Source organism: Protopterus annectens, chromosome 4.part0, assembly GCF_019279795.1.
Source record: "Protopterus annectens isolate FY-2018-M chromosome 4.part0, PAN1.0, whole genome shotgun sequence".
In the NCBI taxonomy this organism is placed as follows: domain Eukaryota; kingdom Metazoa; phylum Chordata; order Ceratodontiformes; family Protopteridae; genus Protopterus; species Protopterus annectens.
This window is the reverse complement of record NC_056733.1, coordinates 637827703-637842260: the sequence shown is the minus strand read 5'-3', so window position 1 is coordinate 637842260 and position 14558 is coordinate 637827703. Positions and strand designations below refer to the sequence as shown.

The 14558-nt window shown below is 42.5% G+C and overlaps 1 protein-coding gene across 1 annotated transcript in view; it reads right to left on the bottom strand.

The window, feature by feature from the left end:
* VPS33A (VPS33A core subunit of CORVET and HOPS complexes) overlaps positions 1-14558 on the bottom strand; it is a gene marked incomplete in the record, with an annotated part of 507742 nt that overhangs the window by 221138 nt on the left and 272046 nt on the right.

Sequence of the window (14558 nt, the reverse complement as noted above, 5' to 3'; positions counted from 1 at the left end):
CCAAAGCTAGCTATGAAAACAAAATTGCCACTAAATCCAAGGACAACCACAAAGCATTCTATAGCTATGTCAAGAATCTAGATGGCAATACCCAGATCTGCTCTGAGTTACAGTACAAAGGCACGAAAATTACAGAACAAACTGATATTGCCAACATCATGGCAGATAGGTTCAGTGCTAACTTTACCCCCTTCTCACCCCCTAAAGGGACCATATCTATACAGGAAGAATGCAGAGTCCCTGTAATCACAACTACGCAGGTAAAAGCTGCACTCTCTAAAGCCAAAAACACAGCATCTATGGGACCAGACAACATCCCAGGCTGCATTTTTCACGAACTTCAGAACGAACTGGCTCCCCACTTAAGCACCATGTTCAATAATAGCCTCACATCAGGCTATGTGCCCACTGAATGGCGCACAGTAACAGTTATCCCACTCCATAAAGGGGGAGCCACCACTGATCCTGGGAACTATCAACCTATTAGCCTGACAAGCCTGGTCTGCAAGGCCATGGAACGTATCATCATGGAACTCAAACAAAGACATTGGTAACCTCCAAACTCTGGATTCCACCCAGTTCGGATTTGTGAAAGGCAGATCATGCCTCCTGAACCTGATCGACTGCTTTGAGGCAGTCACCAAAGCCTTGGATGAGGGTAAGGTGGTTCACAAAGCCTATCTTGACCTCGGCAAGGCTTTCAACACCATCCCCCATTCTGGAACTATAGCTAAACTCACTAAACTAGGTATATATCCCAACATCACAAGATGGGTTGCCAACTGGGTCACTGACAGAACACATACTGTAAAAGTTGCAGATTCCAAATCTGACCTCAAAGCAATGACAAGTGGAGTACCACAGGGTTCCGTCCTGGGACCTCTCCTGTTTGCTATCTACTTAAGTACAGGCTAACACAGAAGGCCTCTGGCTAACGAAGTTTGCAAGTGACTGCAAACTAGGAGCCATAGTCAAGTCCCCAAATTATGTGGACATCCTACAGAAGGGCCTCACTGAGACAGATGCCTGGTGTCAGAGCCATGGCCTCAAGCTCAATGCCAAAAAGTGCAGTGTCATCCCCTTTGGTAAAACCTCTGTACCCATGAACTACCACATAGGCAGCAATCTACTTAACACCGAATGCGTGATAAGAGACCTTGGGACCCAGGTGGACAGTAGTCTCTCCTTTGATAGTCACATCACCACAGTAGTCAGGAAGTCCTTCTATGTGGCACACTTCATCATAAAAGGGTTCTCATCCAGGAAAAAAGAGGTCATTGTTCCCCTCTACACGTCACTCATTAGACCCATTATAGACTACAACGCCCCTTTTGGAATGTACCTCACAAGACATCTGCAGCAGATGGAAAGGCCACAGAAGTACCTCACAAAGAGGATTACTGGCCTCAAACAAATGCCCTACACTGACCGCCTCAGAAAACTCCATCTTTACTCCGTAGCATATCGCCTACTCTGAGGTGATCTCTGCCAAACATATAAAGCTATGTCAAACCCAGAGCCGTTGGACATGCTACACCTAAAGAAATCCCAATCCCTCTGAGCTACACACTCTAGGGACCTAAACCTTGTCACCACAATAAACAGGACATGCTGGAGGGATAGATTCCTGTCCTAGAGATTTCCTATACTCTGGAACAAGCTACCCATCTATTTCAAGCAAAGTTCATTAGCACTCTTCAAGAAAAATCTTAAAGAGTGGATGGAAAATAGGAAATACACTCCGGGGGTCACATCTGTGTGTCTGCTGGACAGTGGCACAGGAAAATAACTTTCTCGGGTGGCGTAAGCTATAGAACCTTGCTGGCTAGGCTTATGTAGGCCCTTGGGCCGATAGCCTAGTACCTACCTATGAACCTATGAACACAAGTGTAGATTACTAACACGCAGCATGTTTACACTATATTACACAACCCAGGCCTGCTGCAGCAGTTTTTAACAACTCATAGGTGGAACAAAAATCTGAAATATTACTGCATATAGCATACTGTTTTGGGGGGATACTTGCAGGCCACCTACATCTAATTTTCAAGCTCCTTATGACTTCTCTGTCATCAAGACTAACTATGAGCTTTGACATCACCATACCTCTCACCTGTCCCTATTTTGGAGGAACATTCCTATTTTCAGGCCTGATTTAGGGTGTCCCTATTTTCAGGCCTGATTTAGGGTGTCCCTATTTTCAAAAGGTACATCACTATTTTCAGGATACATTTACCACGTATCACAATTTTTTGAATATCCCTCATCAAAAATTATTTTTGATGCTGTCTAGTATATAGATAACTTAACTACATGACCAATACATTAGTAGCAACAATAACTTAAAGAAAGAGGACACACATCCCACAACAACCTTTTTTCACAGATTCATAGATTAGTACTAGGCTAACCACCCTTGTTTGTAGGTCATTTTAAGCCTAGCCAATTACCCCATCTGAGGATCAAACCCTGCACCTTGTGTTTGTAAAGGTAAACACCTTAACCATTATGCTAACCTCCCACCCAAGATTCAAACCCCGAACCCTTGCCAGCATACTGCTCGACCTCTTAGTGCAAGAATTATGGACAAAGTCCCAAAAATAGGGACAGATTTCAAATATTACACTTATAAACCTAGAAAGTTGCTAGAGTAACAGGGTTTGTGTTAACATAAATTTTCTGAAGGATTTGAAGTCTGAAACTCAAATGTATGTCATTATTTGGTGACTTCAATCCTCCGTGCATCCCAGTGATTTGCCAGACAACTACAAATTTTATGAGGAACAGACCTAAAATATGAGGCAAACATCTGGACAGTTGAGAGGTATGCTTGTCACAGAAAGCAGCTCATTAACAAGTTACAGCTTTACTTCTCAGAGCTAACTGCCAGAGTAAGAGCTAACTTCTGAAGCAAAAATAAATGACCTGGTGTGAAATTCTGCAACACAGTTCATTAAAGTATTCAGATTTTACACTTATTTTTGTTGCACTCTTCTTCTTTTTAACACGTTTCTGAGCAGTATTTTACATTCCTACCGGAAGTGGGAAGAGTTGTATGCTTTTGGAATTCAAATTTTATGCTAATTAGACATCCAGATTTTTAGTTAGATGTTCCTATTTTTCAGAAGTCTTTGTTCCTATTTTCAATGTCTGCAGGTTGAGAGATAGGGGCATCAACCAATGCAGGTCTTACCTACTTGAATGTCTAATAATGCTGTACTGCTACAGCATACACCTCCAGAGCCAAAAGAGCAGGACCGTGAATAAATGGGGTCTTACGCATGATAATTAATCAAGCCCTGCCAGCCATACCAATATCCCATTAATTGGCACTATTTCTCCCCATTTGCCAAAAACACTGCTCAAACCTGTCAGTGTAGATGCCATTTTCTACCTTACTTTTATCCTTATACAGAGATTTGGAGTTCATTTAAAACTTTTTCTTTAAAATTTTGCACACACAAAAAAATGACAGTCATTTTCTAAAAATACAAAACACTCACATTAAGAATAGACTTGGCATGATAAACAGTGAACTTCTCTTCCCTTGAAACTCACATTTAGTGAAAATGCATTTGGTAACTCATTAAACTACAAAAGACGTGCTGGGATGCACACTCAAATTGCAAATAGGTTCATATGTGTTTACTAGGCTAACTACCACAAGGGCCTTTTTAAGCCTAGCCATGCATCCCAAATCTCTGACAAGTTCTGGTACCCTTGATAAGTGTAAGCAGGGACTTGGGAGATGAACCATTTACAGGTTACCTGTTTGCATCAGAGACATAGATGCCAAACCAGGGATGAATTTCCTGTTTCCCATCCAATTCTCCAAGTTGCACTTGAATTGGATTAGAGAGGAACTCTGCTTCACATGGATGGGGAGCCGGTTCCATAGACGGGGTGGTCTCTGGGATACATACCTATCTCTCCAGCAGGTCCTACTTGTATCACATCATCATCAGCAGCCCCTTTTTTCCCATTTTTTTCCTACATGGGGTCAGAGTATTGTGTTAACTGTCACCAACTCTCGCGATTCAGTGCCACACTCCTGCCTGACTGTTGCAGATCTTCTTTCACAAAATCCATCCATCTCTTTGCTGGACATCCTCGCTTCCTCTTACCTTCGTCCTCTCTGTCCCAAATCTTCCTTACCAGATTGTCTTCTGCTTTTCTACACGTGCCCAAACCACCATAATCTGTTCTCTTTGATCTTTTCTGCAATTGGAGCTACTTTGGCTTCTGCTTTTATGTCCTCATTTCTTCATCTGTCACACAGTGTGCATCCTACCACCTTTCTCAGGCACTTCTTTTCCATCACCTCTATCTTCTTCAACTGTTCTGCCTTTACTGCCCAGGTTTCTATACCATACAGTAGCACTGGTCGTACCACTGTCTTGTGCACCTTACTTTTCAGCTTCTTTGGTATTCTTCTGTCATAGACTACACCTGATACTCTATGCCAGTTGGCTGCAGCCCCACTGATTCTAGCTTTGACCTCTTCATTCACACTACCCTTCTCCTCAACTACTCCTCCCAGATACTTGAAGCTGTTTACCTGTTCCACTACCTTCCCTTCTATCTCTATTCTCAGCTTCTTCTGATTTTCCCAATTTGCTGCCATTACCACCATCTTATCTGTGCTTAGTTTCATCCCATGTGCCTTCGTATTTGTATTCCAATCTCCTATCCTTTGCTGATGTTCTAGCTCAGAGTCTGCCTGTGTTGCCACATCGTCTGCATACAGCAGCTTTGTTGATCTATCCCCCCAACCTGTTTGCTAATGTAGTCCATCACCAGTATAAACAGCAGTGGGTTCAGAGCTGAACCCTGATGTACACCCACTCCACTAATGTATACCCACTCCCAATGGGAAACCCTCTGTGAGGCCGAACATTGTTCATACTTGAGTCATTGGGTCCTTGTACATAGCCTGCACTAATTCTACAAATGTTTCTGGAACTTCAAACCACCGCAGTATTGCCCAGATCAGCTTTCTTGGGACCTTGTCATATGCTTTCTCCAAGAACAGGAATGCCCAGTTGGACTCTCTCCTCATCTCTAGCTTCTTCTCAAGTATCTGTCTCAATGCAAACATCGGGTCAATTGTGCTGCATCCTGATCTGAATCCAAACTGCTCATCTCCCATCTTACATTCTACTACTCTGCATATCCCATTTATCAATCACTCTCTCCAGAACTTTAATGCAATGTGATAGGAGTTGGATACCTCTGTACTGCCCACAGTTTGTTCTTGCACCCTGGCACTAGTACGTTTATTTTCCAGTCATCTGGGATATGCCTCTCTCTCCACACTGCTATTAGTACCATCAGGAGCCATTTCTCCCCTATCTCACCCAGCATTTTATCATATCTGCTGTGACCTCATCTGAGCCTGCTGCTTTCCCTGACTTCATCTTCCTTAGTGCTGTTCTTACTTCTTTTAGGGTGGACTCCTCCTCTTCTCTCATCGTAGGCTGTTTTGGTGGCAGTACAGCTTCTGTGGGGTTTTCTTTATTCAGATGCTGCTGGAAATACTCCTTCCATCTGCCTTTGATGTCCTCTGGGCTGGTGAGCAGGTTGTTGCTGGCATCCCTTATGAAGGGTGTCTGACTATCTTCTTTATCTTTCTGTGTTTGCCTTGCAACCTGACATAGTTTCTTTGTGCCCCTTACTGAGTCACTTTCCAGAAGCTGGTACAGTGCCTCCGATGCCCTATTCTTTGCTACTGCAACTTCTTTCTTAGCTTCTTTGTTAGCCAACCAGTAGTCCCTTCTTGGCCGAGTCAGTCTTTTCTGTCTCCCACTTCTTCCTGCACTCCTCCTTTCTTTTGATGACTTCCTGGACTTCTGTGTTCCACCACCAGCTTTCCTTATGTACCTTATTTCCATACCTGGTTTGGCACATATCTTTTCTGTAGTCCTAATACATGCTGTTTTTAGGAGCTGACATTCTTCTTCAACTCTATCTATTTCCTCCTCTTCCTAGGGTCCTAGAGCCCTGAGTAATTCCTTGAACTGTGGTACTTTCTCTACAGTCAACTTCTGGGTCTTTAGCCTGGTCTCTGTTGCCCACTTCTCTGACCACTGCTTGCAGCCGATTGTGGCAACTAGTGGTTTATGCTGTAGGCAGACTGTTTCAGTGGGGATGACTTTGCAATCATGGATTCTACCCCAGTGCCTTTTCCTTACTAAAAGGAAGTCTACCCGAGTTGTATGATGACTACTCTTGTATGGGATCTTGCGACTCTCTCTCTTTCTGAACCATTTGATGGCTACTATCAAGCCATTTGCCAGACAGAAGTCTAGAATGGCTTCTCCTTCTTTATTCCTGTTGTCCCACCCATGTGGACCCAAGCAGTCTTCATATCCTGTTCGTCTGCCCTGATATGTGCATTCAAATCACACATTATCAACACCAATTCATGTTGTCCTGCTTTATCTAGTAGGTCCTGCAACTGCTGTCTGAATGCTCTCTTTTCCTCACCATCACAAACCTGTTGTGGGGCACAGGCTGAGATTATGAATACTGCCCTATCATTACACTGGAGTCTGACTGCCATGAGTCTGCCATTAATTCTGATGACATCCCTTACTGCCTTCTGAAGCTTTTCTCTCACCACAATTCCTAAACCATTTCTAGCCTACCCTTCACCTGAGTAGTACACTCTGGATCCCAAGCCAAGTGGTTTTGCTGCACTGCCCTTCCTTCTTGTCTCTTGGATACATAGGATGTCCAGCCTCCTCCATATCATCCACTTCCAAGTTGCATCCTGTCAGTGAACCTACATTAAGAGTAGCAATTCTCAGTTCATATTTGGCAGGGTGGTTGTTTTTTTGTCCAGCTTTTGCTCAAAAGAGATATCCCAGGTAACCCAGGCTGGGCAACTAGATGCCAGCCAGTAGCTTATTGACCTAGGGCTGCTGGGCTTTATGGCGGGCACACATTGGCAAGTTGGTGCACATATACCCCCCCCACCACCATTAGCATGGGTCTCTGGCGTGGGTCAGAGTCGGGCAGGTCCTCAACCCACTTATCACTGGTAACTACCCATGCCCATTTTTGGCAACATTAGTCAACATGACCGAATCACCTAGAGCCATATTTTACACAGTTGAGTGGCTAGCCCTGCCATGGCGCACAGTCTGTGAACCGTGTTCTCCTATCGAGGGTACTGTGCATCACAGTAGATGCCCAAAGCGGTTGGTCTGTACAACTCTTCCCCCTATAGGGCCCCATGTAGAGTCTGTGCTGCTGCCCACAGCTACATTCGTTGGTGAGTTTGAGATGGAAACACTCTGCATGTTTTGAGAACATGGGAGAAACCCCACGGAGAGACAGGGATAACATGCAAACTCCAAACAGGCATTGGTCGATCAGGATTGTACCTCGTGCATGGGAGGTGAAGACCTTAACCACTAAGCTATCTGAGCCCCCTGCTTATATCACAGGCAAGGTTTAAGTCTCTAGAACAGGTAATTCGGATACCATTTGTTTTGTGGATACGCAGGAGGTCCATCAGAGTAGGGTCTGACGATGCCCTCTATGCTAGGCATAGATCTCCCCTTAAAAGCCTGTAGGAGAAAATACAGGGATAGGGCCTTTAGGTGGTCTGCACAGGACATATTACTTACACCCTGTATTCTTTTAGTGAGGAATCTCTGAGAACGTTCCAGTCGCTGGAAATGCCTGGTTAGTTACATACCAAAGGGGGCATTGTACTCAATGATAGATCTGATTAATGTCGAATACAGTGGAACAATGACTTCCTTGGACCTAGATGCCATACCTTTGTTTATAATTTGCATAACATAGAATGATTTCTTCACCACTGTAGACACGTGATGATCAAAAGCTAGTTTGCTATCTATGTGCGTCTCTAAGTCCGACTACTGGGTCAACTCTAAGGGGTGTGTTGTTAATATGATAGTTACCAGAGATGGATGACTTCTCAAAGGATACTATTATGCATTTCTTGGCATTTAGTTTTAGTCCAGTTGTCTGTGTCAGTCCCTCCTATTGAACATTTGCGTCAGTGTGAGATTCAATGACAGCTCCTAATCTGCAATCATCTGCAAATTTAGTCAGCTAGAGACCACTGGCATTGGCCTTGACTTCTGAGAAGTAAATGCCAAAAAGGAGCAGTCCAAGGACTGATCCCTGAGGAACTCCACTTGTGACTGGCCTCTTTGTACAGGTGGACTCCCCAATTCAAACTTCCTGGGTCCTGTCTGTGAGCCTGTTGGCTATCCATCGGGTGACATACGGGTTTGTACCCAACCTTGAGTTTGTCAACAATGCCCGAGTGGGTATGGTGTCAAAAGGCCTCGACCAGGTCAAGGTAGGCAGTGTGAACAATTTTGCCCTCATCCATTGCTTTAGTGACCCTCTCAGAGAAGTCCACCAGGTTGAGTAGGCATAATCTGCCCTTCACAATCAAACTAGGTTGGGTCCAGTGTCTGGAGGTTTACTATATCTCTACTGATCATCTCCATGATAATTCCTTCCATGGGTTACTAGTGAGACTTATGGGTCTATAGTTTCCAGGGTCTGTAGATGGCCCACCTTTGTGCAGAGGGATGACTGTTGCCTTTCTCCATTCATGAGGTGCAAAGCCTGTTTGAAGGCTACAGTTAAACAGTAATTCCAGAGGCCCTGATAGGTCATGTTTCATGCTATTTAGAAGGCATCCTGGGATATTGTCTGGGCCCACCACTGATGCAGTGTTCTTGGTCTTATAGAGAGCATTAAGGACCTGCTCCCTAGTGATATTAGGGGAGTTATATTTGATGATATTTCCTGAGGGAAGGTTGAGGGGGAGTGAGGAGTAAATATGCAGCTAAAATTAAATAATGAAGTATTAATTAGCATCTATGTTAAGGGTACAGGAATTCAAAAGGCAAATGTATAATCCAAGTGACCCTTTTTAGAATCAGCCCAGGAGTATTTCCTGGTGAAGCAACTCAGCAGAGTCACACAGAAGATGAATAAAAGCTGAGGGAATCAAACTATGTACTAGAGGAAGCAACTGTTTAACACCTTATAGCCTTATTCATCTACACTAAGTGCTACACAAACTGATATAACCCAGTGCAATTCACACTTTTGTTTTTGCAAAACACAAGCTAATTTAAACATGCATTCAGACTTAAAATACTAAAATTAAACTCTTAGACTTCATGTTGCCCAATCAATTCTCAGCTAAATAATAAACACACTGTCAACATTAAGGAAACCAAGATCGTATCTAAATAACATGGATCATACGATGATGACCATACTTACTACAATCAACTTCATTCCTTTACATCATAACTACTCTGGTTCATAGTTGGTTACTAGGCCTGCAGTCCAGGGGACCATTCAGGAGCCTACCCAAATTTCCAGTTGCCCCAAACAACTACTTGATTAAGTGACTTGCTCAACAACAGGGCATAAATATAAGACAAAATCAAAAATGTTCTACAAAGCTGGAGACAGATAAGAGTAGACAAATCTAAATCATTTGCAAAGTTAACAGAGGCACAAGTTTTGCATTAACATGCATTTTTTTGAACCACAAAAACTGTGAACTTCTACTGCCCAACAATGACTGACTGCAATCCTCTGTGATTAGCCAAAAGAAAAAAAAGGAACAGTTAATAGAGATCTGGCACTTGGTGTGCAGATTAAGGCTCTTGCCTCCTGTAAATATGTTTCAGGTTTTCAGTCTGAGACTCTGCACAAATCACTTAAGTGGTCAGTGCCCTCTAACCAAGGCATTTTACAGATACACGCATATACCTTCTCTGCTGCATCACCACAAAAGATTCATAAAAGGGTAACAGTTCAGAAAATAAATTTCTGTTTGGCTGGCTAAGAAATTCAACCTCCTAGTATGTGTGGAGTTTAAATTGCACACACTCAAGCTAACAATGACTACAATCTACCTGCCTGCTAAAAAGTGCAATGCATCTTCTCTCCCCACTTCAACTCATTGTTCCTCTAATACTGCTGCACCACAAAATTCAACCTCCTGTTTGCTAGAGCTAGCAGAGGAGTTTAAACACAGTAATTTCCTGGTCAATCAGTTGTTGCATGTTGGAGCATACCAGCTCCAGCCAATGAAACAGACTGAGCTGCTGCACACGTGCCAAAGTAGGAAATCCTCCACTTACAAGCAGATGCTGAACAGGAAAATATAATTTTTTTTTCTTTTTTAAATTAATGTGGTAGGAGGAAATGTTTCTATTTTTTTTTTTTTTTTTTTTTTTTTGCAAGGCTGGGTCCCCCGGCCATCAACAGGCCCTAGGCAGCTGCTTATTTCTCATTGTGCTGGATCTGACCCTGGACAGATTAGGTCCATCACTAGGACTGAGACTGTCAGGACAGTAGCAGATCACCACTGCAGAGATTCCCAGGTTACTAGCCCCAACACCTTTACCTATAAAATCTTGCTAAAACATTTCCATTCCAGATCTCTGACAGCTCCCTCTAAAACAGAACATTGCACATATAGGCACATTTTATGCCCTCTGATAAAGGTAATAAAGCTAGTTATAATGAATGTTAATCAATATTTAAGAATGTGTTACCAACATTTGAATGACACACAAGTGTATGCTATTGCTGACATTAGAAAATATGGCTCTGCCCTAATGGAATTTAATGAACTGGTAAAGAATGGCTACAGGTTAGGCTATTTCCTCAAAGGATGATAAAGAAAAAAGTTTGAGATTAGTTCATGTGAGATGGCCTACTTTTACTCTTTGCCGAAAATCCACAAGAACATGGAAAATCCCACAGGACGGCCTATATCATCGGCATGTAATTATTTTACGTATATGTTTTTTTTTTCTGCATAGTTATTTAGTTCCCTAAGTTACTAGATTAGAGTCCTATGTAAAAAAATGCATTTAATTTTTTGGATAGAATCTCAAATATTATTTGGAAGAAAGGAATGTATTGGGATTACCGTTGACGTAGTAAGTTTGTATACAAACATACAACACAATTTGTGCTAGAAGCTCTTTTACATTTTTGGGGTGATAGCCCCGTTTCATTGTATATTATGGACTTAATTTTGTTTGATTAATATTTTTTTTTAATTTAATGGTAGATTGTACCAACAACTATTGGGCACTGCCATGGGGGCATCATTTGCCCCCATGCATGCTAAATTATTTATGGGATATTTTGAGTTTCAACAAATTTTTGTTTCTGAATTTTATAAGAAACATGTAGTAAGTTACTTTAGAGTCCTAGATCTTTTTTTTTTTTTATGTGATGGTGGTAATCATTTGGTTGACTATTTTATTTATTAATTACAGAACAATAAGTTTAATTTACGGTTTAGCGATTTGAAAACAGGACATAAAGTTACTTTCCTTGATGTTCTTTTGGAAGGTATAGGTGGTAAGCCTATACATACTAGGGTAGATAGAAAATTTTTAGATGGCAACCAATATTTAAATGGACTAAGTTGCCACCTGAATCATAACATTGCAGCACTCTCTTATGGAGAGTTTCTTAGAATGAGGAGGTACTTATTCAGGAGATGCAGAATACTAAAAGTATGCTTTTGTTTAGGGGGTATGAAATAAATATATTAAATGATAATGTTTGTGATATCTTGAATTTGAATGTGGTAAAGAAAGCATGTGTAATGGGGACAATTAATAGTGGTAATAATGATAGAAAAATAAGTGAATACAAAGACAGTGAAAATAAAAAGATGTATTTTGTCACTACTTACAGTCCCTTTAGCAATACAGTGGTAAAAATATTGAATTATTATTGGGACTTTTTGGTCAAGCATAAGGATTTTTATAATTTATTAGAAAGAGTCCCTAGTATAACATTTAGAAGAGGGAGAAGTATTGGTGATATGCTTATTCATGGGATATTTGTCCCCCTGGCAATATTAGTCATTAGAAATGGTATTAATTCATACACCCCCTTTAGAGATACGAAAGCATGTGGGAAGTATTGTAGCTGTAAATGTGTAGTACCATATTTTACTTGTATCAATGGTATAAAGTATGAGGTGAAACACACATATTGGGAGTCAGTGCGAATTATATATGCTATTAGGTGTCATTGTGGAAAATTTTATGTAAGAGAGTAAGTGGGCTTTTAAAACCCGCTTACAAGAACATCTTAGAGATATAAGAAAAGGCAGGCTAGAAAGCCCAATTACTTTCCATTTTCAGGATTTTCATCATGGGGATGAAAGGGGATTAACTGCCACTATTTTAGATTAGGTAAAATGTGGTTTGTATGATAACAGGCTGAACAAGGAGAGGGTCACGGTGAGCAGCCTGTTGGGCGCTAGGATCCGCCACATAACACAAGCACTCAGGTCACTCCAAGGCAAGTACAAATATGACTCAGTCATTGTCCATGCTGGTGTGAATGACCTGAGACGTACCTCCCTGGACTACATGAAAAGAGACATAAAGGAGCTCTCTGAGCATGTAGCCCAGGCCGGTATGACCCTGACCTTGAGTAGCATCTTATCCTCACCAAGAATGATGCCACAATATGAAGACAAGATGATCAATTTCAACAATTGGCTTAAGTACTGGTGTCATTCAAAGGGGATCCAATGCCTGTCAGCTTGGGATGATATGCTCGACAAGCCACGATGCTTCGCTAGGGACGGCTTGCACCTGTCACCCCTGGGCTTTCGGATATTGGCAAAGGCTCTTGCTACCCCCATAGTGCTATTTTTAGGCAAGGCTCAAAAGACAAACCCACCTCCATAGGTATCACAAGGGATAAGAAACTAAGAGTAATGCTACTCAACGCCAGAAGTCTAAACCTCAAGATGCACGCACTCAAAACTCTCCTTAGCATGGAGAACATAGATATCTGTGCAGTAACAGAAACCTGGTTCAGGGCTCCCGAGAGAACCCCAGCACTACCAGGTTATAACTCATACCATGCTTTTCGGCCCCAAAACTTGGACCGAACCACAAAAGGAGGGGGAGTATCGATATTCATCAAAGATACCCACACCTCCAGGTTGGTGGCAAAGCACGAAGCATCAGAGACTATCCATGTGCAACTAACAGTGGGTAAAACTGCCTTCCAGTTTATAGCCTGCTACAGACCACCCTCCCAAACCCAGGAACCCCACTCGGCCTTTCTGAGAACACTGGAAAATATGAAGGTCTCTTCAAACACCATTATATTGGTTGACTTCAACTACCCAAACATAGACTGGGAGCATTACTCTAGCTTCAACACCCTAGCCCAAAGGTTCCTAGAATTTATAAACTCAAATGCTATGGAACAACTTGTTACCACTCCCACAAGAGGGGAAAACATACTGGACCTGATCATCACCAACATGGGGACTCTATGCTCCAGACCAGAAGTGTATCCCTCACTGGTAAGATCAGACCATAAACTAATCTCACTGGATATTCACATCCCGACCCCACCCCATGCCCAGAAAACCACAGTGAAAAACTTCTCTAAAGCAAATTTCACACTCCTCAAAACCGAAGTGGAATCCTTCAAAGCCCCCGGGCCTGTGGAAAATACGGCCCAGACCTCAGAATCCTTTATAAACGCATTCTATGAACACCTTCAGGAATGCATGGATCATGCGATCCCAAATAAAACCAAGACCCAATCCTCCAAAGGCAGACGTCCTGTCTGGTGGACCCCAGCCATAAACAAACTATACAATAGAAGGACGAAGCTACTAAATGATAGAGCAAAATCTCAAAAAGGGAAGGCATCACTGATCAGTATTAGCAAAAAACTACGGGCACTCATAAAGTTGTCTAAGACCAGCTTCGAGAGAAAAATTGCACAGGACACTAAGGATAATCACAAGGCTTTCTTTAGTTATCTTAGGAACCTGGGTGGTAATTCCCAGATATATTCAGAATTAGTCCAAAATGACAAAAAATACACTGAACCCACAGACATTGCCAACATCCTAGCTGACAGGTTCAGCGCAAACTTCTCCCCCCCCCACCAAAAAGGCAAATATCTATCCCAGCAGAGTGCTGCCCCCATGACATCTCAGATGCTCAGGTAAGAGCTGCCCTCTCCAAAGCAAAAAACACAGCATCAATGGGACCAGACGGTGTCCGGGGCTGCGTCCTACATGAACTCCAAGAAGAGCTAAACCCAAACATAAAACTACTGTTCAGTCTCAGCCTTACTACAGGATATGTGCCCAAAGAGTGGCGTACAGCAACAGTGGTCCTTCTCCATAAAGGTGGTGCCTCAACGGATCCTGGAAACTATCACCCCATAAGCCTGACTAGCTTGGTCTGCAAAGCTATGGAAAGGATCATCATGGACCTCATAAATAAAGATATTGGGGACCTACAGACACTGGATCCTACCCAGTTCGGCTTTGTTAAGGGCAGATCCTGCCTCTTAAACCTGGTTGATTTCTTTGAAACAGTCACCAAGGCCATTGACGAGGGGAAGGTGGTCCACACAGCCTACCTGAACCTCGCAAAAGCCTTCGATACAATACCCCACTCGGGCATTATAGATAAGCTCACCAGCTTAAATATAAACCCCTATGTCACTAGATGGATTGCAAACTG